Source organism: Echinococcus granulosus, assembly GCF_000524195.1.
Source record: "Echinococcus granulosus chromosome Unknown EG_S00207, whole genome shotgun sequence".
NCBI classification, from domain to species: Eukaryota; Metazoa; Platyhelminthes; class Cestoda; order Cyclophyllidea; family Taeniidae; genus Echinococcus; species Echinococcus granulosus.
In genome coordinates this window covers 42,056-53,358 of record NW_020170587.1, presented here as the reverse complement: position 1 = coordinate 53,358, position 11,303 = coordinate 42,056, and positions in this window count along the sequence as shown.

Below are 11,303 nucleotides of genomic sequence, written 5' to 3'. Positions count from 1 at the left end.
AAAGTAGGCCGTATTTATTCCTCCTTATGCTGTTTTATTTCATTTTTATACGGTTTTTTATGGTTTTTGCAGAATGACTGGATGCATCAACTTGTAGCTGATGCATGGGGGTGGCAATGTACATGGGCAAATTATCACAGGATGTTGCGAGGGTAACGACTAGCCTTACAGATGCATCACGTAGTGTTAGGGAAGGTAGAGTATTTCCAGATAAACTAAGCAAAAAACACATCAGACGAGAATTCTATTTGCGCAGAAATTCTTTGACAATCGGAAGCAAAATGCTTATTCTGATCCCAAAATTGTAGTATTTGGGTTTGGACATTCAACCGGATGTTATTTGGACCTGTGTTGAGGAAATGAGTTATAGGTAAGGGGATACGAATATGAGAATCAAGTCATTGGGCTTCTTTGGCAACAAAACACGTTGTCACCAAAAGAGATAAAATGAGTAGATAAACACATAAAAGTGAAAACCGTCTATAAAAAGAGGGATGGAGAGATAGGTAACACGTTAAATCCATCACAAGTGGATATTTGTCAGCGACTAATTATCACCGCTTTTTAACTCTGATTTTAGAAAGCTAAAAACGCAAAAAAGAATATTCTTTTAAAATTGCAATCAACAGGGAATACGTAAGCATTTGGTCCTAACACAATATTGTTATCATATTATTATTGTGTTATACTCCATTATGATATTCTGCATTATTATCGTTGTTTTTTGTGTATTTCTGCAGCTAAGACTATTTAAAACTGAAAGGCAAATTTGTTAAATATTAAATGTTGTGTTTATCTACACGGTCGAGTTAGATCTTTTTGCTACGACGCACTAAACGAAATTGTCTTGATTGTTGTTTTTGATCTTGTGCTGCGTAGCAAAGTGACTTTTTATCAAACTCTTTGTGTGTTGGTGTCTAGTGATCAAGAAAGGCCCATTTTGTTATTCACTACTTCTACCTCACCTCAGGAGTCTGCACATAAGAGATGTAGTGCCTCCTAGATTTGAAACTCGTGTTCTGCACTTGACGAATATGTCTCTGTTAGGCGTCGGGAATAACTGAATGTGGTCGATTGCCTTGCCTTTGCAATATTCGCAACCGACTGGTTTGTGTCGAAAGTCGAATTTATTGGCAACTAAGTGTGTCGAGGGGGTCTGTTCTTACTTTCAGTCTTCGTTACTTGGACTTACCGGAGAAGAGAATTACTTGACTTCTGAAGAACCTTTGGAAAGAGGAGAATCTGGAACGTTCACTTATAATGGGTAAGTGCTGTTGTGTTGTGTCAAACAATTATCATGGGTAGATATGATTTTTGGTGACCAAGGCTGCGTAATCGACCTTGTTAGTACATAGACATTCAAATACGAATGCTTGATACGGCATCACTTTATCCGTTTTTTATCCCAGGTCACACATTGGGCACCTTGGAGACAAACTTGCCGTTTTTAGAAAAGAAAAATTAATTGACAGAGAGAGCTAGAAGCTGCGGAATGCGTTCAATAATCTACAACCTAATCCTCATTAAGTTTCCAGCGTTAGCTTCCTCTACCAGGGACATTCAGCGGTTGGTCATCTTAGATGCCCTCGTCACTGTTTAGTACCCGACTGAGTCAGCATCGACTTCTGTGAGGAATCTTCTTTCCCTCTTAGCATTGCCTGTATTCCATATCTATTAGTGGAAAGGTATTTGTAAACATTTGATCCAGTTTGTAGTGATTTCAAAATGACTCTACTACTGTCCATTGCTTTATTTTTAGGCCTCTATACACGACTGTCATTCTTTTTTCCGTATACTCTGCCTTTTCGCTGCCTGTTTACTGCGGCTGGCCCATGTTTGCTCCTTGTCTGGCATAACAACGCGGGGGATTTTGCGTACAATATAACTCAAATGCATTAATGAGGGAGGCAGATCAGTTTTTGTCTGGCATTATTAGCCAATTTACTCATCACTATGCAGCTGTACTTGCAACTTTCAGAAGTGATGGTTAGTCGTCAGGATAAATTTTGGTTTTCTCCATTTTCGTCGCGTTTTAGACACGGATGGGATTAGTCATTTGGTTAAACTGGGTTTTTCCATGGTTTTCCTCCTCATCTAATACCCTTTGGTTTTCGGTCTGGCGGTAAGACTCATCATCTAACTTCGTTTTAGCAGCTTAGCAAGTCCAGTTGGTGAAGCGAAAGCGGAGAAGTGAGGCTGAGACGGCGGTGGAGGTGCATTGCAGTGAATACGCATTAAGGGTAGTGATGTGGTAAATCCCGCCTCGAGCCTCCAGGACCACGCTAACGTCGCTCACGACGCTTACGGTAGTGCGCTCTTCGCCACCCTCTGTATGGTCGACCTCATATGCGGATCCCACTACTGCTACAAGTCAGTACCCCTTCACTGCTCCCTTCCTTACTTCTTCATTCCCTTTCCGAAAGTCGATGACAACCGTATTGATTAGATTAGTAGTAGTTGTGCGTTAAGGTAATTAGTTTGTGTAATTTTCCACAAAGCATAAATAAGTGCATTTGTCGAACGACATCTCTTCAAAATTAACAGTCATTCTCAAAGTAGGAGTGTGAAGGGCTAAATATTTAACAATTAGTCGCGTCAACGCTTGGTTTGTCGTGCCTGGGGCTCAATAGTCACGGCTATGGGTGACTGGGAGGTGAGGCATTTTCAGTCTCAGCACCGCTATGCAGTCCTTGCGCGACATCTTCCTCGAGAATGCCGACATTCCCTGGAAGATGGACTGCGAATGACCAGCAGGTGCGTTTAGTCTGTTCATCTTACTTACCCACATTTCGGATCTTTTATGGAAGCCTACTCACCATAATTGGATTGATTGTCTTCCCAGTGGGAGGATATGTTCAATTTATTTTAAATAAACTAAGCTTATCAGGTTCCCGATGTGTATGTTCCTAGAGCATTAAATAAGCTCTCTGTGACACAATAATTCAGCAATCCCCCTCTTCCATTCCATCACTTTACGTGGTGCATTAAAAGGGTGTGTTTCTTAGTTCTCTCGTATCACCAGGTTCCTAAATATGCACCAGCATCTTCATGTGTTTAAGTGCGTCTTGATCTAATGGTGCCATAAATGTTCTTGATAGAATGGTGCCGGTGGTACTGGAAATATTATTTGTCGTAAATTTTAATCATGCCTCTATTTATGGAATTTAGTCACTCACCAGTTGAAGAACTCTCCGGAAAATGGTGTGTATTGAGTGGCAAATTAAGATTCCAACTAGATCTTGGATGCATGTGAATTAGATAGGTAATGATAACCCACAATAAAATTTTCCGCATTCTGTTTTTTGGTGAACTGGTGGATTCCTTGTCAAATGGATTGGAGTGATGAAGAGAGTGTAATTGTTATAACGTAATTGGCGTAAATGCATTATATTATGCAAGATTTTGCTGCAGTAATGAAGGCTTGCTGGGAGGTGAAGAAGAGTTAGTAATGAAGAAGACTATAGACGTACACGAGAGGAGTAGAAGATGAGGTGAGGATGAGGAAGTGCAGTTTAATTGCCGTTTTATTGGTTAGCTAATGGAATTTTCTACCAATTGTCAATGATCCAGAATGTTCTAGAACAGAGGTGGCTCAGATATAAAACTGTGTGCTGTTGTGGACATGAAGTGCATCTGAGGTCGCAAAAGGGCTTTTTCTTGAAAAGGAGGATAACTGATGTAGCGAAATGGAGGATGCAAAAAGCTAAGCGTAAAAATGACTTGACGGTAGCAGACTTTCGTGCCCATGTAATTTTCTCGCCAAGTCATTCAAATCTTATTTTAGCGGGATTTGATCAGCCTACGCATTTGAGGAGGGAGGAAAAAACATTATCACTTCGGCCCAGTTTCAACCACATCCAAATCTACATCTATTAAGAAAGCAATATGCATAGAAGGGCCATTTTTTTGCTTTTTCAAGCACAATGACAGTCACGTTATTGGTTTAATATTCACACAAATACAATCAATTTATTGGGTCATTAATGCATTAGAATGCCCATTTCTAACAACTTATAGGTAAAATTACTGCAAACTTTAATTACATGTGTACTTTTGACTTGCAGGTAATCCAAAGCCTTCATGAATATATACTAACAACTGATTTGCCAATTAATAGTGTTAGTAACTTCCTTCCGTTTTACCGAAAACTTCTATTATTCCTTAAAAGCATGTTTGCCTTAAATTTGTTTCGTAAACTTTATCTAATTAAGGCCTGCACTTTATTACCAATTTGACTTCTAATGAAAATAAACTGTCCGTCCATTCTATCTGCAATGCCACAAATAATGCCTTCCAGCAAAACCCAGCAATAAAGGATTGTGCTCACAGGCACTTTGGCAGACAAATTTAAAAAAAAAAGCAAAGACTGGAAAGTGCTGTATATGATACTTAACAATTCGCACTCGCAAAGAAGGATTTACAAACCGCTCGAAAGATGCATCAGCACGAAAAGGGGACAGAGGTACTCTTGCGGCCGCCTTGATAGCAAAACAGTCGTGCACTTCACCAAGCGCAACGTCACAGAGGTAAAGACAGCTTAAGGGGCACTGGTAAGGTCAAGCACTAACTGTAGCGGATTTGCTTGCAATGAGAGAGAAGGCGTGGAAAGAGGTGTAATTCGTGGGACTTGTGCTCTACCAAGCGAGGAAGGCGAAGAGGTGCACAAACAAGAAAAGATAGACGTTTGAGAAGTAGGAAAAATCCACAGAAAGACTGCAAAATTTATGGAACATAAAACGTGCCACATCATCAGGCGAGCTGCCTCACACAAGAGCTGGGGTAAGCAATCAAAAGCTCCAATGCCCATCGGTTCCGGCACTGAAAGAATAGAAAATAGAACGAAGCAATTCTCAAATTCTAGATTCCGCTCAATGTTTGTCGTCAGGGGTCCACTCTATACGGTCTGCTCCCTACTAATGCAGCAATGGCATAAGGAGACTCTGCCATGCAGAAGCAACGCAGAACACTGACAGAGAGGACGCAATGCCAGGTTGTGAAGCACTAGTGGATTGAAAAAAAAGCTCTGCACATTTCCATTTCCCTCCTTCCAAGCCGTTGTTGCCATGTTGTGCAAGAGAAATGCATTACACATACACCAAAGGAAAATGGCATAAGTTCTACAGCCTATTATTTTAGCAATGAAGAAAAGAGACGAAACCCTACATAGCTGCTTCTACCTCCCACAGAGTACTTGTCGACAAGGATTTATCCTACGCCAACTAACATTAAAAAAAGAAAGCAATGCAGTAAGAAAGCATTTAAGAAAGAAGCAACGAAGCCTAGAGCGTTAATGCATTAAAAATATAAAGACAAAAAACTAAAAGGAATAATTAGATCACAAAACTCCAGAGCCAAAGCAAATGCAGTTAAAAGATATCGCACACAGAGCTGAGGCGATCAAAAGTACCAGAATTAAAGGTTAGCAAAGTTGCAGGCGCGGAAAAAAAGGAATAAACGATATAACGTAAGGGAGAAAAGAGACCAAGTGACGGTACAGGTAAGCACCAGTGGGAGAAGAAGATAGCTCCGCATTGCCCTGCTTCGCTATACCTCACCGTGGCTCCCCAACACACTAGCAGCAACACAAGTAGCATGGCAACACTTATTAAAGTACTGGCAAACCGGTGTCTTAGTTAAGCCGTCTATGATTACCATTCTTTCAGCTTTCGCATTTGCTTATACTAGAGAGCACCTCTGAATTCAAAGAGCTTTGAACCCAAAGGTTCCACGCACCGATACCAGAGATAGTAATACCTCAGCTTAAAACGTGTCGCCTTGGATCACACACTTCGTTCACTTTGATCAACAAGGAAGTAGGTATTTCTCCCCACGAATCTGCTTATCCTTACATATTTCTTCGCATTTCGAACAGAAGCTAATAAATGTTCACAAAATTATGGACTAACGAAAAAAATTAATGGCACAAAATTACCGAGACATCATCACAGCTTGGAAAGGGAGAGATAGAGAACAGGAATGGAGAGGGTGAGGGGTTTAAGCAGTCTTGCGCTGTTCCTCTTAGGATCACTGCCAGAAAAAAAAGAGCTACTATTCCAGTGCTTCATGTTACAGGCTCACAGAATGTACCACAACTACCGAGTAGTGTTCCAAGTCGAAAATTCACCATGTCATCGATTCCGGTTTGAGAATTGCTGCAAAAAATGGAAATGACTGCACTAAACACTGGGGACGACACTCAAGGCTTTGGTACGGACGCCGGGTAGATGGATACATGCAAATCCAGGGCAGGCGCATAGACACCTGCGGTAGCTAAATTCGGTGGTAATGACGGCGGTGGCAACAGAACGCCGTGTACATCGTCAACTACCGATGGTAATTGCTTGCGACGACGCAGGAGATAACGGACATAGGCCAATAATCCAACGCCCAATATCACTGAAAAGGTGTAGAAGAGAGATCCAATTATCGTACCCCGAAAGTAAAAGTCGCTGCAACTGCGTACAAAGCATCGAGCTGATACTTTTATCCTCATGGCCGCCGTCAAGCATCAAATAAATATAATAACGAAAGAAATCAGTCATTAACCGCTGTGTTCTACTGCTACAACATGTATGACTACTGGTGCTTTTTTATTCCATTCGACCTGCCTTTCTTCTTCCAAAACAAAGGCGTCACATATATGTGACGCGCAATCCCAGGTACTAAAACTGTGTGAAGAGAACAATGGTGAAAGTGGGAAGTTAAGATCAACGAAATGTGGAAAATAAAACCTTCCCCTTTCTACATCCAGCCACGTATCCTCTGACCTAGAAGCGTGAAACACGAAGAGACCTGTCAGTGTGGCTGCATCATTCAAATGCAACATTTGTGGTAACTTTGACAAATCATGAATTTCCGTATTTAGAAGCGAATGCACTGTACTGATCTTGCGCAGTTCCACCAATGATTGATTTATTCGTCGATCATGCAAAGTGTATGTTCACATATACAAAAGTACATGTTGTAAAATGATAAACCACCACTACCAGAATCGCCAATAACAGTTCGCCTTTAGCGGTCGTCATCAAGATGTTGACATCATTTAAGTGACGATCCGGTGCAAGATTACGTGTCCCATTTCCGTGCTGTGCTTGTAGTAAATATCCACGGGGTCGTATTTGATGCCTTCGTTGCCTGCCATCTTGATTAGGAGCATCATCTGAATTCCTGGAGAATTCATGTACAAGGTACAAAGTGAGGTCCCACCACTTACTCATGACATCATTGTTGCTAATGCTGGTAACTGTAGCAGCAGGCGGCATATCTCATATTTCATTTGCATGGGTCGACATACACACCGATTAGTCATGTAGCCAACCTCAGTGATGTCAATTGGATCACTTTATAAGAAAACACCTGACGTATGCACTAAGGGGAAAGACTGATTACTTAATCTATTAATCTACAAGTGAATGATGGGTGACCAAAGGTGCTAGGGACCAAGAATTAAAATAAGCAGTCTACGGCGGAGAGCAGCGGAAGCAAGTGGACCGGCAGTTAATTCACGGCACACCTCATGCATAGTTTAAAAGGGCTAGGGACTTACAATTTATGCAAAAGAAGTACAATCAATCTCTCAAGACACCGTATCTACACAAGACAGGATAGGTTATGGAGCACACAATCAAACAGATAAAAATTAAAAAGCGCTGAAGTTAAGACAAACAAATGACCTATATTACCTCTCATACATCATCAAAATGTGAAAAAAAAATATTTGCACTTCCAACAAGGGCAAATTTAGTCAAGTAGATTACTAAACATAGACTTGATCCTTTTTACATCGTTAGCAGAGAAAAGAACAATTTTGAGGACTTTAGAGGGTTATCATTCATTCATTTGACGTGGTGTCTATCCAAATAATAGACACCCACGCAATTGGTACTCAAGACGATTCAAGCAATAGACAGGCAATAAAACCGTGATTGCATTACCGCATTCCTGCCAGACGCCACATTTCCAAAGTGACCTACATAAAACTGCCCTGACCTCACAGAAGGTCAAGTGAGCATATTACCAGTGTCGAATGTTGTAAAACGAATAATTTGGAGGCACCAGATGGCAGGTTGAAGTAGAGGCGACAGTTATTATTCATCCCAAGAACAGAAATTCACTCAGGCAAGAACCCCTAAAAACGAACGAATATGTATTTTACACCCGCCGTAATCAACACAATTTCATAGTACGCAAATAAAACAACATCGTTTAGGCAGAGCAAGAATGAGTGGAACCGATTTCAAAGATGAAGTAAGTGAAACATCACATATTTGCTGCCTTGATCTATGCAATTATGAGCCTATACAACATGCCTTAGCATGAATATAGAAACAACGCAGACGTTCTGGAGGTTTTGTAAGGAAGATGTTACTAGCACTAATATTTTACCTACAGATGAGAAACGGCTTCGAGGCCCTCCAAAACCCCTAGGATCATCATCACTCATGGAGCAAATATGTGGGTTATAGAGATCAAAGGGGACAGTCGACAGCCACAACCCTTACACTACTGACCAGAAACATCCTGCTTCTATGCAAAGCTCTAAACTAGGTGCTACCAACTATCCAAAACTAAAAGAATACGTGCCATACATTTATGATGCACTGAAATTAGTTTTCGAGGAAAACGGTTGAAGAAAGGTGCTAACGTCCCCTCCTGGAATCATGCTCAGTCAACATTTATTTGTCGAGGCTAGAGTACATGAAGCGGTTTGACAATTTCTCGATGCAGCACTGCACTGCACTGCGATTATAAAGTAAAAAATTCGTGATCGAGTTCAAGGATTTCCAAATCGCCTTTCCTCAAAACAGGCAAGCCTGAGGCAAGGAGGATCAGGTATGAGGGCTGGGCCTGCACCACTGCTGACCAAGATGGGCGTTTACAATCTAAACGAATTGCGTGATTAAGCAAATCCGTGGCTCGACTGAACCAAACTATTTGACAGTGTGGGAATTTAGCGCAAATAAAAATATCACTGTGGTGTGGATGTTTAAATGGCAGGAAAACATGTTCTGATGGAAAAAGAAGCAATGTGGTGATGGAAATCACTGTGAGGTGAGGGGAACTCACTAAAATCATTCACAATGCTATCCATCGCCATTGCAAATTCTGCTGCAACAACAGTAGCAAAGGTGGCTGGGACTCCAAACGCACCGACATCCACACTTCTCCCTTCGTATATCATGTATCAAGCACAAAAGGTGAAAAAAAACGAAGTTCTAATGACGCTACTAGGGTATGTGAAAAGCCCACTGAAACCACATTCAAATACTAACACTCCTGCAATTCTCTAAGGTTTATTAGTTAATATTTAGAGGTGGAAGAAAACCCCCGAATATCGCTTAAGATATGCGCTTTTACCACCCTAATATCCCATTTATATTGTAAGTGGTCATCAAGGCTAATTCTATGTAATTTAATGTGAATACGTAATGCAAAATGTAAAGCGCTAGATATTATAATAGGACTGACAAAAAAGCACAAAGGTGAATAGCGCAGCCTGCAAAAGTAGGCTTGAGCCAACTGAGGCCGGCAGGTTCAGGCTCAATTACCTACTTCCACTTCTCTTCAGGAACATTTACTAGATCACGCGGATCAGTACATTGAGAGGAACCTACAAATATCAAGATTTGACCCCCGCTTGAGGTCTACTTAAGCAGCAATGCCATCAGACGCGAGAAGTATCATTCTGCAATTAAAATTATAGAAAAGATCAGATTCATATATGTCTAAAAGGGCCAAAGGTGGACGAAAACTTCAAATCACACCTCAGAAGTCCAAACCGCTTAGTTAGTAGAAGTTAAAAAAGACAAATATAACAAGGACACAGTATGCACAATTTTCTATTTACAGGCAAGAACATAATTTAGGACGGGAAAGACTCAATCCAATTCAACTTCAAAACAAATAAAAGTAAAAAAATAGTGCGAATACCACCTCGAGTTAAAATGAAATCAATAGCGTAACTAGAGGCCGCCAGTAAATCTGAGATAGGTTTATGTGAGTCGCGCAGTCAAGCCAGCACTGACCAAGAACAGGCTGCAATACAATCATTCAAATCTCCAATTCAAGTGCAATTTGGAAGCATGGAGACGAATTCGATTATATCTGCTCAAAGGTGAATAGGACAGTCGGAATGTAGTCACTAGTGCAATTCAAGGTTGACAGTAATTCGGAGAGAAGCCGATACGATTCGCGCACTCAGGCCAACACCAACCAAGAACAGACCACAATGCAATCATTTAAATGTCACTTTCATGCGCAATTTGGAAAAATAGAAACGAGTTTGATTAAATGTACTCAACAGTGAACAGGACGGCCTGAGCGTATTCACTAGCGTAAAATAAGGTCGGCAGATGTTCGGGAAGAAGTATATGGGATTCGCGAAGTAAAACCAAAACTGACCGATATTAGGCTGCAACACGATACTTTGAATCTCCTATTTTAGTGGAATTTTCCAGCATGCAAGCAAGTTCAGCTAAATCTATTGAGATGTGCCCATGATCGTCAGGAAAATATTCGCTAGCCTTACTCAAGGTCAATGGTCATTCGCAAGGACGTCAACCCGATTTGCTCAGTCAAGCCAAAAGTGATCAGAATACGGCCGCAAAATGATGCTTCGAACCTCAAATGCAAGTGCAATTTGTCAGCATGAAAAAGTTTAGTTAGGTTTACTCAACTGTGTCAACGGAGGTTGGCAATGATTCACAAGCCTAACTCAAGGTCAACAGACATTCGGGGCGACGTCAATAAGACCTGCTCAATCAAACCAATATCGAAAAGGAAAAGGCCCCATTGCAATCCTTCAAAACTCACATTCGAGTGCAATTTGCAAAACTGCAAACGAATTCCGCTATATCTACTCAACTGTGCCCATGGTAGTCAAAAAACTAGTCACTAGCCTAACTCAAGGTCAACTGTCTACCTCTATTCTTTCGTCACTAGCACTCCGCTCCCACCATTCTTTGCATCGCGTTGAATTAAAACTACCAAGTTTTGTCTATCAAGTCAATTAGCTTGAATGGATGTGCTAGAGGGCGCCGCAAAATTTTCCGGAGGAAATTTCGTGGGAAGAATGTGTGTCACATGTACGTGACACCAGACGAACACACCTCAAACTGCAGCAATGGTAGGTCAGTCAAAAGAGAGGCACATTTCGTGAGTGCTAAGTGATTAATAAGCTGCCTGAAAAGTTACCTGTTTGGTCTTACAACTATTCGGCAAAAGTGTTCGCACTAATTATGCCTTGCGGCGAGTCACAACGATTTCAAAACTGCGAAAACCAACAGCGAGTCCAGTCCACGGAG